The sequence below is a fragment of the Anopheles maculipalpis genome, chromosome 2RL (genome assembly GCF_943734695.1).
Source record: "Anopheles maculipalpis chromosome 2RL, idAnoMacuDA_375_x, whole genome shotgun sequence".
Lineage (NCBI taxonomy): Eukaryota > Metazoa > Arthropoda > Insecta > Diptera > Culicidae > Anopheles > Anopheles maculipalpis.
In genome coordinates, this window is record NC_064871.1 from 90565611 (window position 1) to 90584691 (window position 19081).

Genomic DNA, 19081 nt, shown 5'->3' on the forward strand with positions numbered 1-19081 from the left:
TGTGTGGTTTCGTTTGCCAGTTTGAATCAACTGGGAACGAGGAAGAATAATTTGAATTTTGTTTCTCATTACTTGCGCTACATCGTTACATTGTTAGAGATGCGCTGGAGATTTATGATAATTGCAGATAGATGGGAACACGTCTGTGATTTTTTAGTGCTTTCGTTAAATTAGACATCAAACGTTATGATCCGTTTTTACACACACACACACAATCACAACTTAAAATAGAACCTCAAAATTATCTATAAAATATCAACTCATCATTTTATTGGTCGTAAAGTTTTCCCACTATCAAAACAAATTTCACCCATTTTCATCACTATAAAGACACCAGATATTGCTACGAATATCGTTGTTTTCGCATTTCACCGTCAAGTGGATGATTTCCCGATCAAACCATTCCTATAACACTCACATCCACTTTACACACACTCGCATAGGGACACAGAGGACGGTCGTGTAATGACGAAGTGGGGAAAATTCAAACGCGAACGCATGACATCAGTAGATATTCTCGCTTAATGCCTCATTCGTGATCGTTCACTAGTGGGGCCGTATTATTTTGCCGTATTTTCGTTGGCAGCTTGCCAGCCGACAATAATTCAGTAGGGCTGCCGGTAGTGCGCGGTACCAATCCGAGCATCAGCTCACTCACGTGCCGGAGGTTTACTTTGTATGTGGGGAGAGTACCAAACGATGCAGAATGTTTTAGATGGTGTTGAAATTGCAAGTTAAATTGCAATTATCTTACAATAAAGCGGGAAATACTTTGCTACACATAAATACAACAAAGGATATTTTGATGACCTTGAAGTTTTATCAATATTGATATGTTAAAAATATCTCAAAAGAAATTTGAAAACCAAAGAAAATAAATGAAAATAAACAATTGTCAAACTAAAATAAATACCTTCAAAAATATAAGACAACTATACACAAGAAGCCAAAAAAAAAGAAGGAAACTAAGAAAGTGCAGGAGAAAAGTCCACAAAACAAATCAAGATGGTTTACAATCTTCTTCGTAAAACAGAGAATGAATATTGATTTATTTCCAATTATTGATTCCCATTGGACTATAACAAGTCAGTAAAAAAGAAAAACACAAAACGTGGCGGTGATTTTTCTCTCCTTCTTTGCATAATGAACCACCTTCAAGACGTGGGCATGAAAATGGAAAAACCAAACGAAAAAAAAAAACCAGATTGTGCGTCTCGGTGCGTCAGCATAAATTTGCATAGACACGATATCCTCCACCATGGCATCAATATAAATTGCCCTTTCCTGCCGGCGAGAAAAAGGAATCAGATCAATAACAGTATCGTTTTCATTGTTGGGGTCGTTTTTTTCCCCCCATTTTCCCATCTTCGTGCGCACGGAACGGAAAAGGAAAGAGGACACGTCGTAAAGTAATCCCATTAAGCCCTACCCATCAGCACCTAAAGGAGTGTGTTCGTTGCTTCCGTTCCCGAGTTTGCTGATGAGACAGTTCTTTCTCAGCGTCTTTGGTGTGTGGAATGTTCGACGTCTGAAATTTATTATAATTGAATCATTAGCGACAGCCGACGGTTTAAATCGTGCTGGATGAGTTTGTTCGTAAATTCGCGCGATTTAAACAAAATCCCTTCCCAGTTTTTTCACTTTTCCCCTCAAACGGGAATAGCTGGTGGCGCTTAACCGTCTTGCGTCATCAATTTAGCACACCTCCTGAGGACGCCCAATGCCGTGATGCCAAGACGGAAGCAATAAGATATCGATTTTTCATCACCAACAAAACCTCCTGGAGCTTCGTTGTTCGCTTGTGGTTGTTTTTCCTGGCGCGTCAGATAGAAACTTTTGGGACGAGTCGCTCGGCAGGCGCCGTTGAACTTTGACGATTCTACGTATCGATTTGGCGCACCGTTCCATTGAAGCAGATTTTTCCTTGTGTCAGCGCATTCATCAAAGACACTTCAACGGACGTACTCCACCGTCGCATTTCATTCGCAGGAGGCACACAAGAGACGCGATGATTAATGCGTTAACTTAACTCACTCTCTTGGCGTCCGTTCACTCCCTATCGCGTGAAGGTAATTTGCCAAAATGAAATGAATTCCTTGCGCACGTTTTATGGCATCAAATCATCGGGCCGGACCACCACGCTAATGAATGTCATAAATGTTGGCCAGAATCATTTATACCACTTTACCGGTACGAAACAGATCCATACCACAACACCTTGCATACAGCTGGTGGAATTCTCACCATTCTTCCGTCCGTTGCGCTTGAAGAATTTTACCACTTTTGTGTGATTCCTCTACCCCCTCTGTACAGCTATAATCTGTATCCACCACCGTACTTTGTGTATCGGTTGGAATGCTGGCGGGTTGTACAAGAACAACATGCTGAGCTGCTTGTAACCCGCAGATATTCCTCCACAGCGATGCATTTTCCAACACCCGCCCGGAAATGGTACTGCCGCAGGATGGAAAAACTGTTTATTCAACCTCTTTCCATCAAACTCGGTCAATCGGCTGCTAAAGGATGGTAGCGTTTACAAAATGAGAACGGTTTTGGTTTACAGTGTTGTGGCTGATATTAATGGTGAACGGATTATTATTTTGATAAATGTTTAATTTATTTTGAGAAATATCAATAAATCTCTAGATATTCGAGCCACTATTCTTACAAGTTCTCGTCCAGTGGCTCCAAGGATTTCACGGTACGCGGAGTGAGTGGCAGTGGCGGAACCTTGAACTAGCAAACCCATAAATAACTCCGCTCAGTTCAGCTGATTCAATGTGGTAGGGGTCTCTAACTTCTATTCCACTTGAGGCCTCGGAGGGCCTAAATCCGCCATTGGTTCTGTCTATCTCAACGTGTTCTCTAATCTAAACCCTACGTTGACGGAGGATGCCATTTTCGAATGACAGGTGTTAAGGACTATAATTGGCGTTGTATGTGAGCAAGGCGTAGCTGTTTGGCAGAATACGATAGTCGGGGCAAGTGAGGGACTGCGTGCTCGTTGGCTGGATCAGATGGAGTTGATCCTAGCGAAGATCGGATGCAGCCGTGGATGAACTGAATCGTGTGATATTTGGCAAAAATATTTGAGTCATACGCATACAGCAACCACTGTACCTGCCTCAGACGGTACACGCGCGCGTATGTGACCATTCCGCCTCGTCTGTCGGGAATGTTTACTTTTCCTTTCCCTAAATTTTCTCGCTCTTCCTCCACCGCTCCATCCAGCTTAACGAGAAGAGACCAAAGCCCCGAACAGGTGTTTCATTAATGTGTTTTTACAGGCAGACAAGCAGAGCAATAGGTGGTGGATATCGTGTGGATGTGGTGCTGGTTGATTTAAATCGTTTCAATATGGTACCATTCCACAGAGTGCCAGGGAGAGAGCGAGGCATCGAGGGCAGTATTTTGATGGTTTGCAGCCCCCGAGGCGCAGATTTAGCTTGACTGAAGTGAAGGATTTAAAGCTGACTGTCGACTAGGGTCAATCACAAAATTTACAATACCTTCCCCATGTGCCATGCCGAACCTTCAACAATTTTGGGAAAATGTTTCCATTTCGCTCTTGACGTTTGTTTGCATTCCACTCCAGCTGGAAACCCCGTTCCCATTAGAAGCGATATTTTATAAAGCTTTCCATCCATTTCCTCGCGCTTGCATGCTTCCTTTCCGTCTGCTTGTTTGATGGGAAAACCCGGCAAACACATTAAATAGCGGACATTAATATGGCCCGGGTCAGAAGAAGCGTATCGGTTCCATAAACCCATTGAGCTAACAACTGTTGGCCAACTGTCGTTTCGTGCAAAATTTCGATCATCATCCTTTTTTCAATCATGGATACCCATCGGTACGTTGTAATGGGCAGTAAAGCTCACCGGCTTTCGGAAAAGCAATAAAACAGAAACCCTCTGGATTGATATTTTAATTTAATTTGTACCATTAATATTGCGAAAGTATAATCCATGCAACCGAAAAATACACACACCAAAACCCCTGTTTTGCCCTCTTTCGGCGGTTGAATGTCGACAGTTGTCGGTCGGAAAAGCCATGTTTATGTTCGCATGTGTGGTACGCGAGTCTTCCTTTTCCGATGGTTGATTTTCCAGCCATATGACTGTTTTTTTTTTATATTATTTGTAGAAAACAAGCCAAACGTACGATTATGATCGTACGATGGCTTGCAAGAACAGACAGGAAAAGGGGCTACTAGAGAGGGAAGTTATGTGTGTTCTTACGGGCTGGCAAATTTACGACCATGTCTGGAATGTTGTCGAGCAAACGTCCTTCCGTGCTTTTTGCTCCGAACAAAACACTAATCCGAAGAAAAAGACGACCAGAGAGTGGCAGAGAGTAAGAAAGTACGTGAGGGAGACGTTTTTCTTAAGTGTTGCTACTGTAACTTTTTCCTCCCAACAGTTCAAAACGGAAGGAAGGAAATGTTTGTGGATTTTTCGCTATTTGAATTGCTTATCGCGCCTTTTCTTTAAAGCGAGCAGCAACACAGCTAAACGATCGCTGAATTTGCCTTTCGGTTTGGATTTGATTAATGGTGGCTTCGTGGCGGATTTTCCGATTCCGTCGCGTCAAACTGAGTTTGGGAAGTTTCGGAAGAATGTTTCAATATTTACTCAACTCGCACCACTGCTCGCTGCTTCATCGCGCATCAACCGAACGAAGGAAGAAAGCGTGCCAATGTTGAATTACGAGTTCAATTTGACACTGAATTTAATGAAAAAAGTTCCGGAGGAAAACAACACAGCAATCTAGCCTCACGGAATCGATGTCCCATACCAACACGACTTTCTGGTGAGGAGGAAAAGGTAAAAGCCGGCATAAAGTTGGGCAATACTTTTGCTTTAAGCTCTCCACCCTCAGTAACAGATTACAGCTTTGGGAAGTTATTAAAAATTCCACCGGGGTGTTGGAAAACTTTTCCTTTCCATTTTGCCAGTGCGCCAGAGCCAAGGCTACGAGGTGATAAGAAATAATGGAGAACAACGAAAGCGAGCAGCAGTTGTTCAGTTGAATTATATTACAGGTAAACCGGGTCCGTTATTTTCATCTCAATGATGAGAACATTCTGCTGGTGGACTTCTTCCTTCGCAAAAAAGGGGATGAAGTAACTTCACGGCAATCCTTTTTCTTTTCCATCCCACTGAAAAGAAGGGACAGCTTATTTTCCCTCCGATCCGAAGCAGCAGCACCAAGGGAAGCTGGCACGTAGTAGATAATTAGTTTATAATTAATGTTATTCTATCGGTTGGCTTTGTTATGGGATATCCCAGGAGTAAGGCACTCAAGCCGGCGAGGGATATTGAACTGGAGAATCAGGCTCATGATACTCTCATTTGCATAAGCTTGTTTAGTTTACTAATTCGAACAAATGAGTCGTTGTTCGGGTGAAGGCGTTGGGCTTAAAGTGATGGAGAAAGTAATCATACGAAATAATGATACAGTTTCGATGGCACTTCTGGAACGATTGAGTTGTATTGCTGCCTATCACCAAAATTTGATTTGAATTTGTATATTTACCTTCAATAAGAATCGTTTTATACCTGGAGAAAGATTTTATTCTTTTCAGAGAGCCCTAAGTAATAAATATATTTAAGAAATATTGACCAGTCTGTGCTAAAAGATTTGTGAAACTTTTCAACAGAAAATAAATTTATTGGGAAGCTAATACGCACCATGCATCCGCACAAATCCTATCAGAACTACTTGAACTTTGACGAGATCAAATAGAATTCTATCGATATTAATACTTCCCAACTTCAATGGACCGGCTTATAATCCTCAGCGAGGAAATCCAATTCACTGCTGACTGAGGATTGACGAAAAACCTTATATCACTTCAACAAGTGTTGATTGTTTAATGTACGCCAGATCAGCCGACAGGCTGACTGGCGACATTTTTGACTTAGTAAGAAACGCCAATTTGAAGTAGTTCATTTGTTTGTCGTTGGAATTGTTACGCTAGCGATTGATAAGGAAAGAATGATGGCACAGGGCATAGGGCATTGTAAAGGATCTAAGTTAAATTATAATTCCATCAAAATAATAGTTGTTGTACGTTGTGTTTGAATTTTACTGTTGTCCATGTACTTTTTGGATAAGCTTACATGAACGATAAGTTTGTAATGAAAATTTACTAAACTTCTACAGCACTTATTGTAAAAATCAAGTACAAAGAATGAATTCCTTAAATGCAATAAATTGTAGGGGAACAAATGAATCACTTGGGACATGCGCATTAAGTTATTGGAAGCGAATATGCTTTGAGCAGGTTTTTCAATATGGATATTGGAAAACATTATCACAATACAATCAGTAGAAAAGCATTCGCTATGGTTAGCTTTAATATTTTGCTGTGTGCTTTACAACAGAGCTTTTGTAAACCTTCTTAATAGATTTCTATTCTTTATGATTCTTAAGTTTATATAATTTTACATTGCATTTCAATTGTATTCTGAAACCAATCCGAATAATGTACTGTCTTTATCATTTATTCTATTCGTCGGGGTCGTTATGCATTTCAAAAAAAATTGATGAATATTTTTCCAAACTCAACAGTTTTTCCAATTTAATACATTCATGAATTCAAAAGTAACATTAATACTATTAACTCTTTATTACAACACAAATTCCTAACTTTATATGTTCTTGAACGGCAACGGTTCATCAGATAGGTTTTGCTAGTCAACTACAGATGGCGCTTTTCAATAATGATAAACGCCTGAAGGTAGGCAATACAGTGTATATATTTTAAATGCTTGTATTTACTGCACACGTTCTTTTACAATGTTTTATTTAACACTAACAAAATTTATTACTTAACCATCTCCCTTTGCTTAGTATGATCTTATTATTAAATCTTATTATTAACATTAACGCAGTTCAAACGAAATTTACAGCACTCCACCCCACGGAAGCTGCACTGGACGGGGTAAATGATGTTTACGTTTCGTTGGTCAGACTTACTGGCGCCAGCCTAGTCAGACGACGTGACGCGATACGATTTTTCTGTACGGCAGTCGTTCAAAAGGGATTTTACTACTCGGAAGGAATTTTCTTTTCCATCGCTAGAACAATATGCTGAACAACTGATGTAAGGAGGCGGCAGCTCGATTTGGGGGTTACATTGTAGAATGAAATAACGCTACAACTACAGACATATCACTTTATGGAAATCATGAGTTTTTGGATTGTCCTCTCGCAGTAGTGAATTAAATTTCCTCGGGGAGGACCGCGTGCGTTACAAGAATGTTCAAAAAGTTGATTAGTGTTATTATACATATTTTAACAAAGGAATCTGCCTTTAAGGAATAATGTAAATGCAAAGATCTTGAAGTAAGATTCAGAATAATAAAATGTTAAAAGAAATAATTAGCCAAAATTATTTTCAAAAAATCAATAAAATACTCAATGATGGTATTGGTTTACGGTAGTAAAGATGGTCTATATTTTGAACATGTTACAACGTTTTAAACTTATACATAATGAGCCCGCTAAGCTTACGAAATATTTCACCAATAATCTCTTTTTGCCAGGATAACCTTCCACACTATTGCCCACACTGCACCAAAAAAGCTCTCCGTTCAGGACGAGCTTCATCAAATACGTTCATTTTTGTCTTTTCGGATTCGTGCGTTCGCCAACAGTATCCCCATCGCCCGCCTGGAGCCTTTACCCGCTGTGGCGCACAATTAAAACGTCACCGCATGTCAAAAAGTGGAAGTTGAATGAAACATGACACTTTCCTTACTTTCGGATCTGCAGCGAATATTTGAGCCCGATTAAGAAGACAAACAAGCAAGAAGAGAAGAACCACTGAAAACATTGCAAACTGATTTCAAGCTGTACGAAAAGGCGAGGGCCTTATTCCGATCACCAGTTATGCTGCTAATACGTTTATGCTTGCGAGACAAAGTTTCGTTTCTTCTTTCGCCTTGCCAGCAGACGGTTTGACATCTCGTCATTTTCGGACCGTCCGGGACCATCGGCGGTCGATGTAATCTGATATTAATATTTTAATTAGTCCATCAAGCTTAAGTCGATAAGCTAAAATGAGAAGGGTGGCAGTAAGGCGAAGACAAATCAGGTAAGATGAAGCCTAACAGAACGAACCCTCGCCGTTCCCGTTCGGCCTAATAAATCAATGAGGGAGGTAATAAATCTTCAGGTTTGGGCGCCAGTATAAAATTAAACACGCGGCGAAATGCACGCATATTTTACGATGCGTTAGCGAAAACAAGTTACCAGTTAATCGTATTTTTAACCCATACCCCCGAAAACGCCTCGCGCAGCATCCAGAGTCGTGCCGATCTCGCTGGAAAGGGCTGTGCGGAGGGTCGGTTTTGGGTAATTATTTTTGAACTCTTTTCGCAAAAGAGAAATTTGTGGGAAGGAAAAGCTGACCCCAAAATTTCCTCGCGAAAGGAAAACCTTTCCAGAAAGTAGCTTTTCCTCTCGAAAGTCGTCAGTTGCCATCTTCAGCTGATGCTTGTACGTAGCGCCATCTGCGGCGGTATAAAGGCCGGGCTACATTGATCGTACTCCTGAGTGTAATTTTTGTGAACGCATACGCCATCTAGCGGCGGCGGGTCGAAGCTAGAGGCTGGTATAATTTATCTGTCAAAAAGCGTTTTGGGTCGAGGAGCCTATAATTTTGATCACAAACCAGTAAACAAACAGCTCGGTGAGTATGTTCGATATTTTGTCGTGTATGTTTTTTTGAAAATATGTGGTAATTTAACATACATATTGTATTTCTAGCCATGGAACAAGCAGGAAGCAGTGGACGCAATGAAAAAATAGTAAGTACAACTGTTTTTAACGAAAATTGTGTGTGTGTGTGTGTGAACTGTTGTCTGTGAATCGCCGGCTCGGCTCGGGGCCGCAATTGAGCTGAACATTTTATTGAAAAATGTAGTGTTTGTAGGTTTCACAAGTGCTTAAATAATTTGTTGTAGGGTTTGTCCATCTATTTCATCATTTAAACTACATTGCAGAGTGTGTGAAACTGGTTGTTCGTTTTGGTATTGTAGCGGTTTTTAGTATAGAGCGAGTTTTTTTATTCATGAGGAACGGCTTTGTCATATTGCTTGGTAGAACTTTTTTTTTTATAAAATTGTAAGCAAAATTTACCGGCCTATTTGTATACATTTAATATAAAAATAGCACGTGTTATGGCATACAGACAGCCTGGTCGAAAATTGATGAGACACCAAGCATGAATAATTTTGGCACTTAAATTATACCCACATCTAGCTTGCGCTGGTCGCCGCCAGATGCGCTAGTGAATATAAAAATTACGCTTGCGAGTACGATCAATGTAGCCCGGCCTTAACATTTGTAGTGTTTGCTCACTGTGCTTCAAATCCGTGAGGCGGTAGGGCGTTTTTTTTTTTTTGAGAATTTTTACTTTAGGGAATGTTTTAATACAATTTCTATTGTCAATTAGTCACACTGAAATTTAAATTAAATTGCAATTAATAAAAAATAATTTAAATTAAAGGGAAATAGATTATCATTATTGAATTACAGTATGAGAAAGACTTGTGACCAAGAAGAACAAGCATAAGCTTTATTTTCACCTATGAGTCTCAAACATGTATAAAGGAAGCTAATATAAAGGAGTTTTTTGTTTGATTGAAATTAATGATTTTACTTCGAATTTTAATTTATTATTTTTCTAGTACTTAGACCATTAACATTACTTCACCGACTTCCAATTTGGACTTGCCTCTGTAACTCTCTTTTCCAACAATTTTACATAACCTCAATCTACCCATACACGCACAAACAGCAACAGTAGTCTAGAGCCAGGTAAACGTAGTACTCATTTTAATTATGTCCATGCGATTATTTCTCCTCGATCTTTACCACACGCATTCTTTCACTCACCTCCGCCAGAGATGCCCAATGCTAGGATGAGAAGCTTCTCTTTCTTTGTTTCCAACATTCAGCTTCCAGGTCTAGACAAGAACCAGTGGGAAGTGGTGACCCCCAGCAATGGGTAGCGACCAAAAAAAAAAAAAAAACAGAAAAAAGAAACATAACTTACAGAAATAAGCGGATAATATCAAGCGAAGGCAGAGACTGACGGCCACGACACGCAAAAAATATGCTATGCTGAATGCGCATTCGACAAAGACCTCTCTCTCTCCCCGGAAGGTAGCCATACTGCATCCATGTTTGCCATGACCTTGCGCTTTACGAAGGCAACGTCGTGCATGCGTAGTTCGAGCTTCACCTAGCGCAATGCGGCATTATCGCGTCCCTGAGACCTTGAGATCTAGGCGGAAGAACAGTGTGGGACTCTAGAGCATGGTACGCGCAAGAACGGAATCTGCAGTGGCGAGTGGAAATAGTTCTTGGCAAAGAGCAAATCGGAATTTAAAAATTTAGATTTCAACTCTCTATGAGCTATCAATAGGTATAGACGAAAAATGTTAAGCTCCTGCTGACAGCTTCCAGATAAGAGCATATTGCATCGAGGGACTCAGATACTTCTCATCATCCCATCAATCGGCAGCTTCAAAACACGGGATTCAAATCTCCAAAACTTCCAACTTCTAATCCATCCGTCCGACCGATCGATCAACGTCAACCGTGAGAAAACGACGTCACCAAAGCGAACCGCAACGCCGGTGGACACGCTGGAATGGCGTCGTTAATCCTTCGCCTTTACTTATTCTCTCCCGTTTTCTTCTCGTTCAAGTATCTCGACAAATAGCTCAAACTTATCCATTTCTTGCCGCCTTTCGACAACATTCAATATTCATCGGTTCGGATCGGATGGCTAGAAATAATTACACAGCGCTCTCTGGTAATTAGAGTTCCCTTCTTTGTCATGGCTAGCAGCCCTTTATACCGCTCGGACGATCAATCATGCTGGTGTCACTTGGGTATGAGCACATATATTGCGGCACTTGAACAATGGAAGAGCACTTGATGAATTGATTTCTGAATGAGTGTTAAACTGAGCAAATCCAGTCTATTCGAAAACTATCCCTTTTTAATTATTCGCCTTTAAAAAAAATCCACCTTGAAGTAGACCTTTCACAAGCAAAGGCATAAACGATGCTACTTCCTTGATGTGAGACGCTTATCAGTACCACAAGTGACCCTTCGGAGCGCCGCCGATCTACAATGCAATAGAGTGAAATGTTTTGTCATGGCTGTTGCTTAGACAACAGGTTTGTTTAAGTAACATTCACACAGTACAGCCCATTGAAGATGAGCTTGATACGAATCGTGGCCAACAATGTTGTTTGGAACGTGTTGGTGCCATCAAAAGACGAAACGATTTCATAATAAAAGGTGACCTAGAAACACACAGATGGTAGAGCTGTGCTAAACTTCTTATCACGTGATGTTTACGTATTTTTAAATGCGATTAAGCGTTTAAAACTCTGCTGAGAATATACACATATATATAATGATATTCAGTTGACAACCTGCTCTAACAACACACGAAATGCACGATTTACTGCACCTTGATTCGTACGGGTACGTCCTCTACGGGTACGAGTCTTGGACTATGCTGACTAAGCTAAGGACTATCTAAGGATCAAGTGGAGTCAAAACAGTCGGCGATCAGATGCAGCCGTGGATGGAGGATTGCATCCCTGGACAAAGTTTCCTGGAATCTGATTGGCGACCTGTCCATGACGACGCGAGCTGCTCAATGCGAAGCAGGTCAAGAAGAATAAGACAAACCCTTAGGAAGAACAGAAATATTTCAGCCTTGGAAGGTCTTAGTAACTTGACTTAAATTCGTCAAATCGGTCAGTAAGCCTCTCTGTGATAATCCTTCAGATTTTCGTAAGTCCTTCACCTTCGATAATAAGAGTGTGGTATTGTGATACGCGTGGTAGTATTCAGAAATAGTACTTTCATGTGCTTTCGTTGCCTAAATTATTGCTCTTGCTTAACCCCTTGAGGCATCATATACTCTTGGAAAATACAAAATAATCTCTTTAAGTTATTGTCCAAATGAAGAAAGACCTCTTGACGCTTGAAAAATAAATCCAAGATGTCAGAAGTTTCCACCAAGACCCTAAATTTTCGCAACGCCAAAGAAGAAGCTCCACCTACTTTTTCTCCAACACAAACCGGACAACAATCGACTTTTCCTCCCGTTTTTCCTGCAAGGGTGGGAAAATGCGGAAAAACGCTTCACATTGTTATGTGCGCTGACAATGCGCAGTGCATTGTTATACGCCGTACGGTATAGCGCCTCCTCTTTGGTAGCTCTTTTTTGTTGCTGCAGCCAAAGGGTGACCTAATATGTGCCAAAAGAAAACAGGTGACTTGGCAGTTTAGTGCGGATGAGTGAAACGACTCAAGTTGTTCGGGTGGGAAAACTGCTGGCAGCAAACGGAACAATGCACAGGCCCCCCTATCGAGCTGAGGGACTGAGTGAAGGTATTTTTGCTTGGCAACGAACCGGAATTTTATTCCACCTAAGTGGGTGCTTCGGTGAAAGATCCGGACACGATCCTTGTTGCCAAGCGTTGTTTGGAAAAAAAAAACAGGGATCGCACGTGATACGTCAATGGCCATTGTCGGTGCAGTGATTCGTGGATTTTTCTTTGTCTTTTTCACCCTCTTTTACAGATTTTCCTGAACATTATTTGCTCATTAGAATGATGCTACCGCGTGTCGTTTGTTGTTTTTCGTTTGCTTTACAATTTTCCCTCCCATTTGTTTAGCAGTCTCATCTTTCCAAGTTTTCCGTCATTTAATCAATTCAAATCAGCTTTTGTTTTTCCAATCTCTTTGTTTAAATTTTGAAGCACCCATAGCAGCTTCTTTATTTACCATCGCTCTCATTGCTCTGTGACACACCAATCCTTCCCAAGAGAAAACTACACCCGCTCAATGATTTCTGCGATTCAAAACAGCACCACCACCCACCCAGGATGACAGGTGAAGGTGATCACTGGAGACAGACTTTGCAAGACAGTCGGTAAGGGGGTGAGGGTTTTGTAGATAAATTTGTTTTAACCAAACTTTTACCCCGAAACTCTCGTTTGATCTTTTTTAATGCTGCCGCGTTATTCGTCTCGTTAGGGGTTGGAAAAAAAGGGAAACATACCCAAACACCCGTGAATGACGCACGTGAATGTGGAAATGTGTCGATCGGAAGGAGAGAAGAAGTGAAGGTTTGTCGGAATGGAACGAAGGGGAACGAAATGAAAGGTTACGAAAGTAAACACAATTTTCCGTATCTCGTTAGCGATAATTAACAGCGCAAAAGCGATGGTGAAGATTTTTCTCTCACAGTTTTCCCAGATTTGGTTGAAGAAATCAGACAAGAAAGTTCGTTTTCATCGTGTTATTTTTTCTTTAGCTTGAAGAATTCGTTTTAGAAGATCTTTACGTTCTGCTGGGAATGGCAAAGTAAAGGCATTTACACGATTTTTCATGCTAGATATTTTATTTTCCTTTTTTAGTTTCAACTCTTTCGGTATGGAAAAACTGCAATGACAAAGCATCTTTAAAATGTGTCTGTCATTTTAAGGTAAGGTAGGTAAAATTATCTACTTGCCACTTTAATTACTTCTATCCTTTTTCATTCAGTACAAATAGATATTTTAAGTTTAAAAATATATATAGTTTAATGAAGTCTGCGTGATAAATTGCTGTTTTTGTTGTCAAACCAGTGCCTTCAAGCAAAATCTACAATAAAAATTATAGACCACAGTACTTCGTTCTGATTTTTTTAAATTTCTTTATATGCAAGTGTTCCAGAAAAAATAATTTTAAGTTTTACTATTCAATGTTTATAAAAATTTAAAGAATTTAAACAAAATCCTTCATAACTAAAAAGCCAACTGGCATTCTACACGAGTGGCCTTATTTCTCAGACTACCACTGTACAAACTGAGCATTAAAATTGGTTGCAAGCGAGGTCTTCAATGGGCGATGACAAGCAAAATAAGTTATTCGATAAGGAAAAGGATGGTTATTGATAAAAGTAGATCATCCTTGTTACATTACTGACTTTAATAAATGATGTAACTTCAATCAATTTCAGTGACCTATTCATATCATTGAATTTTCTTATCAACTGTTTTGATTATGTTTATGTATTTCCAGGGAAGGAAAGCACCATACAGATGTATGCAAATAATCTCCCAAAAACCAACCACCAGCGGCGTTCGGGACAGGCGATACAGGTTGTTATAAAATAAATAAACCGAAACCGACTAAACTTCAAACGAAACGTGAAACTCTCGGCTGTATTCCGTAATTCGACAGTTATTGTAGCACAAACAAGTCTAAGTAAACACACACGCACACTCACCCCCAAAACTAGACGCTCAACGTAGTAAACAAACGTAGTATAAGGGTCGAGCCCTTTCCATTGCTAATAGTGAGGCTGGCAGGAAAAAAAAAAAACTGGTAGGCTGAAGCAATGTTTCCCACCGTGGGATGCTTCGATTTATTGACTCGACTACCGCCAAGAACAACAACAAAAAAAGGACGAGTACAAGTGCCAACAATGGGATGAAAGCAGGCCTGCACTGTCACACCGATAACTGATGATGTTTCATTGATCGGGCGACGATGTTTGACAATGGGTTCACAAATGGGAAAAGGAAATTTCGAACGATTTAGGGTTTCCGGGTACGCCGGTACGCTGTGATCGTTCCCATTCATTGCACTGGATCAATAGGCGAAATGTGACGGAAAGCACAGCGAAGAATGGGATGTAATCGGAAAAGCCAACAACCGAGGAGTAGCAAAAGTGGGCGAAAGTGTAGTGTTGGGGTTGTTTTTGGTTGGCTTTTTTTGTTATGAAAAATGAATAAAAAGCAAGTACGTGTTACTTTGACAAAACCGGCCACCTTGTCTTGCTTATTGAGACTGTTTTTTCGTCCTTCTTGGAGCGGAAGGAAGTGCGGACGATTAAGATTAAGATTGAGGTTTCCGGTAGAGGGATTGACTAGAATTATGGCACAAAACTCGCTATAAATAAATCAAAATCATTAAAGTAAAAAAAAGAAGCTAATATCCTCTTATTTAGTGTAGTTCAGCTTCATCCATATCTTTAATGAACTAGAATCCTTTGCAAGAATAAAAGCGTCCTACTACTTTCAATGATCCATGGACATCAACATGAAAAACCTATTCATATTTTTGTTTTCATAGAATATAGACAACATCGAACCCAAACACATACGCCGGGCAAACGTTTGATCCTTGGTAACAAAAGGATCAAGGATGTACAGCCGAGCATAAATGCAGTGGTGCTTTTAAGCGTTATTATGTTAACGCATTTCCATTCCAACGCAGCGAGCACAACACATTTCTGGTCAGTCAGGCCTTTCATCGCCCCTTGTGCTTGACTTTTCCGATGTCCAAAAAATCCCCAACCACCAGTCTATGGGCGCCCACTTTCATTAGGAAATCATTAGCCTTTTGATGGTTCAATAAAACATCCCTTAATCACTCGTGCCCCGTTACTGCATTGGGAGAACGAGCAGGAAGGGGAAAAAAATCTCCCTTTCTCAATCGGGAAAACACAATCCCACCAAACAAATCAACGAACACCATTGAAATGGAACCACTTTCTGCCCACTCAATTACGTATCGAAACATGTGTGGTGCGTCTGGCCGATGCATCACGTGCCAGGCCTAACCTCACTTTACGATCGCCAACCTACAGGAGGGCGCCAGCAATGGGTGAAGTACGAAAATGAGCAGTCGTCTTGGGATTTTAAGGGCACAGAAAACGAAAAAAAAAACTTCCCCATGCTCGTGAAACCATCCTTTAAAGAAGGTGGAATTTCGTGAGTGGACATTCAACAGCAAGGATATTCGACCCCACCTACCCAGAACCCGAAGAATGCCTTTACAATTGACCGGAGGGAACGCAGACTGTTGCGTTATTTGATCCTTTTTTTTTGTGGTGGTTTTTTTAAGAGGGTTTCTTGTGTGTGTGTGTGTCTTATTTTCTTCAGTCTATCTCAACGATCCGATTATATCGTCAAATTTTACCGATAAAGGTACTAATCACATTGAAAGGAGTGCTTCTTTCGACCAATAAACTCACATGAAATTTTATGTTCGGTTTTTCCTACTTCCTTCGTTTTTTTTTCTTTTTTTGAAAGACTTTGTGGAATAAATTATTAAAAAAAAAAAACTCGAATCATCCTTTCCATATTGCTTCGTGTGCTGGTCGGTGTCCAGTTACCAATGGACACCAAGGACACATAAATCAAGTCCCAGTCCTGGGAGCTCACAATTTAGTCTGATTAGGTTCGATAAATTCACAGGACCAAGGCCCTTTACCCCGTTTTCCTGGATTGGCTAGCTGGTACACTCGTAATCGAAACCGCAAAATATCGACCCATAACTTCGACGAGAAACTCACTCCTACTCACAATTGAGGTTTTTTTTCAATTATCATAAAAATTAAACATTTATACGGTGGACCACTCATGCCCATCACAACGGTCTCTCCATTTTCCAATTTTTCATGCATTTTTTTTTGTATTCCTATTGCGTTGCTATGAAGTGCCTGGTCTTTGTTGGTGACATTTATCGATTTCTCTGATGCTGGCCACACTTTGGAGTGTGTCAGTGTCCTTATGGAAACATGTCCGCATTGAAATGAGATGGAAAAAATTGTTCTTTTCACTGAAGTGGAGAGCGATGAGTATGGTTGATGTTTTAAATTACCGGGCCAGCCCTTTTTATTCTAATTATGGTCCATTTTTAAACGTAGCCAGGCAAAAGCGTGAAAAACAAAAATCGGAAAAATATTATGTTTTTCATAGACAGAAACGTTATCGTCATGCGCAATGTTGGCAGCAGAGCTCGTTTTTTGCCTGTGTCATGCATTTTATTTGCTGACTGTCAGCTCATCCCGGACATACACACCAACCAAACATGTCCGACACGCTGCCAGCGGGCTTTGATTTAACGACTCTCTGTCACTCTTTCGCCAAGCGAATTATTCATCTCCCTCCATTACACCATAATGCAATCATAACGATCTATGTAATACAGTGTTTGACAAGCATCAAGCTCCGTCATAATCGAGTCCATGAGCGCCTAATCCCCGTCACCATCGCCGTCATTATCATCCCACAATTGTGCGCTCCGGAAAATGCCTCGAAGCGTCACCAGCACGCGGAGAAACATGAGTAGCATAATTTAAGCGTACCCACATTTTTGACACTAATCCCTATCATCGCATCGAAACGTCCGTCGATAGGAAAGCATCGATAAGAAGGAAAATATTTTTCGCATATCCGTGCGGGTGCGTGTGATCTGCTGTTACAAACTATCTTCGCTAATCCTCTCTCTTTCTCTTGTGTCGTGAAAACTGGCAAGTAGTATGGATTGGGAAAACTTACCTTTATCCTTGTGGCCAGGGATGCGTCAGAGGAAAAGTTTGTCAATCAAAAATTAGTCCCTTGAGCATTGCTGGCTCTAGTGTCCTTTTATCGAGCTCTGGCAAGTAAAAGAGAAAGTAATTAGCAGTAGGAGACTTCAGGGTGGATATTATGGGTTGGATTTAAATATTAATATTTAAGAGAGTTTAATGGAATGCTTTTCGCAGCCCTGTGATATGTCTTGTGGTTTAATGCACCGATGAGCGTAGTTCAAATCGTTATTTGGATCGATTTTTCAACAGTACGGAGAAAGCTTTTCCATGTGTTTGATGAGTCATGAATCTAGGAAAGGAAAAGTTTAATTTAAATTACTTAAAAAATATACTTTGCTTAATGCATTTTTACGTCATAAAAGAACACAAAAAATCCCATTAAAATTTGTCTTTAAAAAGGTATTAAGTAAATGCCCTACCTACCTTTATTGTCATAATTTGACCTCAATTTACAATGTCCTGCATAATTTATCCCGTCCGCAACGAATAAAAGGAGCATTCCACTACTGAAAAGGGATGGACCTTTCTACCTGCCGGTAACTCCCTAAAGGAATCCATCAATTGACCTGTATCTAGTGTAGTCAATTGACAACGACTCAATCTAAAGGAATGCCGGAAATAGGTCCTCTAATCCATCTCCATCAGCTACCGGTTGCTGCCAACTAGTAGTGTATAGCCCGAGAAAGGACATTCGATTACAATAAATCACACTGTCCTCTCACCGGTCGATTAAGGGATGAAGCATCCATGAGACCATCGGCCAGGGAGGGTTTGCGTTGGGAAAACCGGGAGGAAAAGCAGGATAACATAGCGACGTCACGGTTCTTTACACCATCCGGTGGCAGCAATTGAGCCTGTCCGTGGGTGCTCGCTTGGTGCATTGTTTGCAGTGGAGGAAACACAAATTTACACTGCTTGCTTTAGCTATATGAGCGATGTTTCTGAATGTTTATTTTTGATCCGTACTTTAGAAGCTTTTCATTCTCACCAACTCATGGTGATGTATTTGAAATTAAAATAAGTCTAGACGCCTCTTGTCGAGCTACGCCTATTCTCATGCTCCTCACTGTACCGTACCACCGATAGCAAATCATCATCGAAAAGGGGTTTCCCTTTTTGTCAGCGAAACGGTTCACAAACACTTTACCCTCCCTCAAACTAACCTTCGGCTTTTTATCATCCTGCCCCTGCAAGGACACTCTTCCCCTTCGGCTATTTACACACTGGAGGAAGAACCCGACAAGTCTTTTAATCCCACCACTGGCACGGAAAACTGAATGGGGAAAAAAACACTATTGTAAGGAAAGTGATAGGAACATACAAAAATCATCAATGCAACCGAACGGAGGAACAAAACAGCGAGAAAGCCAATAAAGAACAGGAAACACTACAAGCAATAAAGAAAACAAACATCACACAGGCCTCTCCTGTGTGTCGCCGGCGACGAAATGCTGTCATCACCCCGTTTGTGGACCTTCTCATCTGGTGGCACTTTTCGACATTTGCTTACCACACGGTGGCCTGATCTGTGCGTTGCTGCCTGTGTTTATTGTGTTTGCATAATCATATACATAATGTATAGCGGTCTAATAATGTTTCCTTTATGCACTGCCCTTCGGATGTTTGCATACATGTGGGAGAAGAATTGTTTTGCTACTTTTCTTCATACCC

The 19081-nt window shown here is 40.7% G+C and overlaps 3 protein-coding genes across 5 annotated transcripts in view; 1 reads left to right on the forward strand and 2 right to left on the reverse strand.

The window, feature by feature from the left end:
- The window catches only part of LOC126568633 (coiled-coil-helix-coiled-coil-helix domain-containing protein 7), a 492112-nt gene that overhangs the window by 325895 nt on the left and 147136 nt on the right, over nt 1-19081 (reverse strand). The gene's annotated exons all lie outside the window — the stretch shown is intronic.
- Nucleotides 1-19081, forward strand: part of LOC126568053 (cyclic AMP response element-binding protein A) — a 394830-nt gene that overhangs the window by 204289 nt on the left and 171460 nt on the right. The window lies entirely within an intron of this gene.
- LOC126568629 (protein anon-73B1) overlaps nt 5084-19081 on the reverse strand; it is a 793767-nt gene continuing 779769 nt past the window's right edge. For both annotated transcript variants that reach the window (XM_050225138.1, XM_050225137.1), the window contains exon 4: nt 5084-5097. The gene's annotated coding sequence lies outside the window, so the exon portion shown is untranslated. The remainder of the gene's footprint in view (nt 5098-19081) is intronic.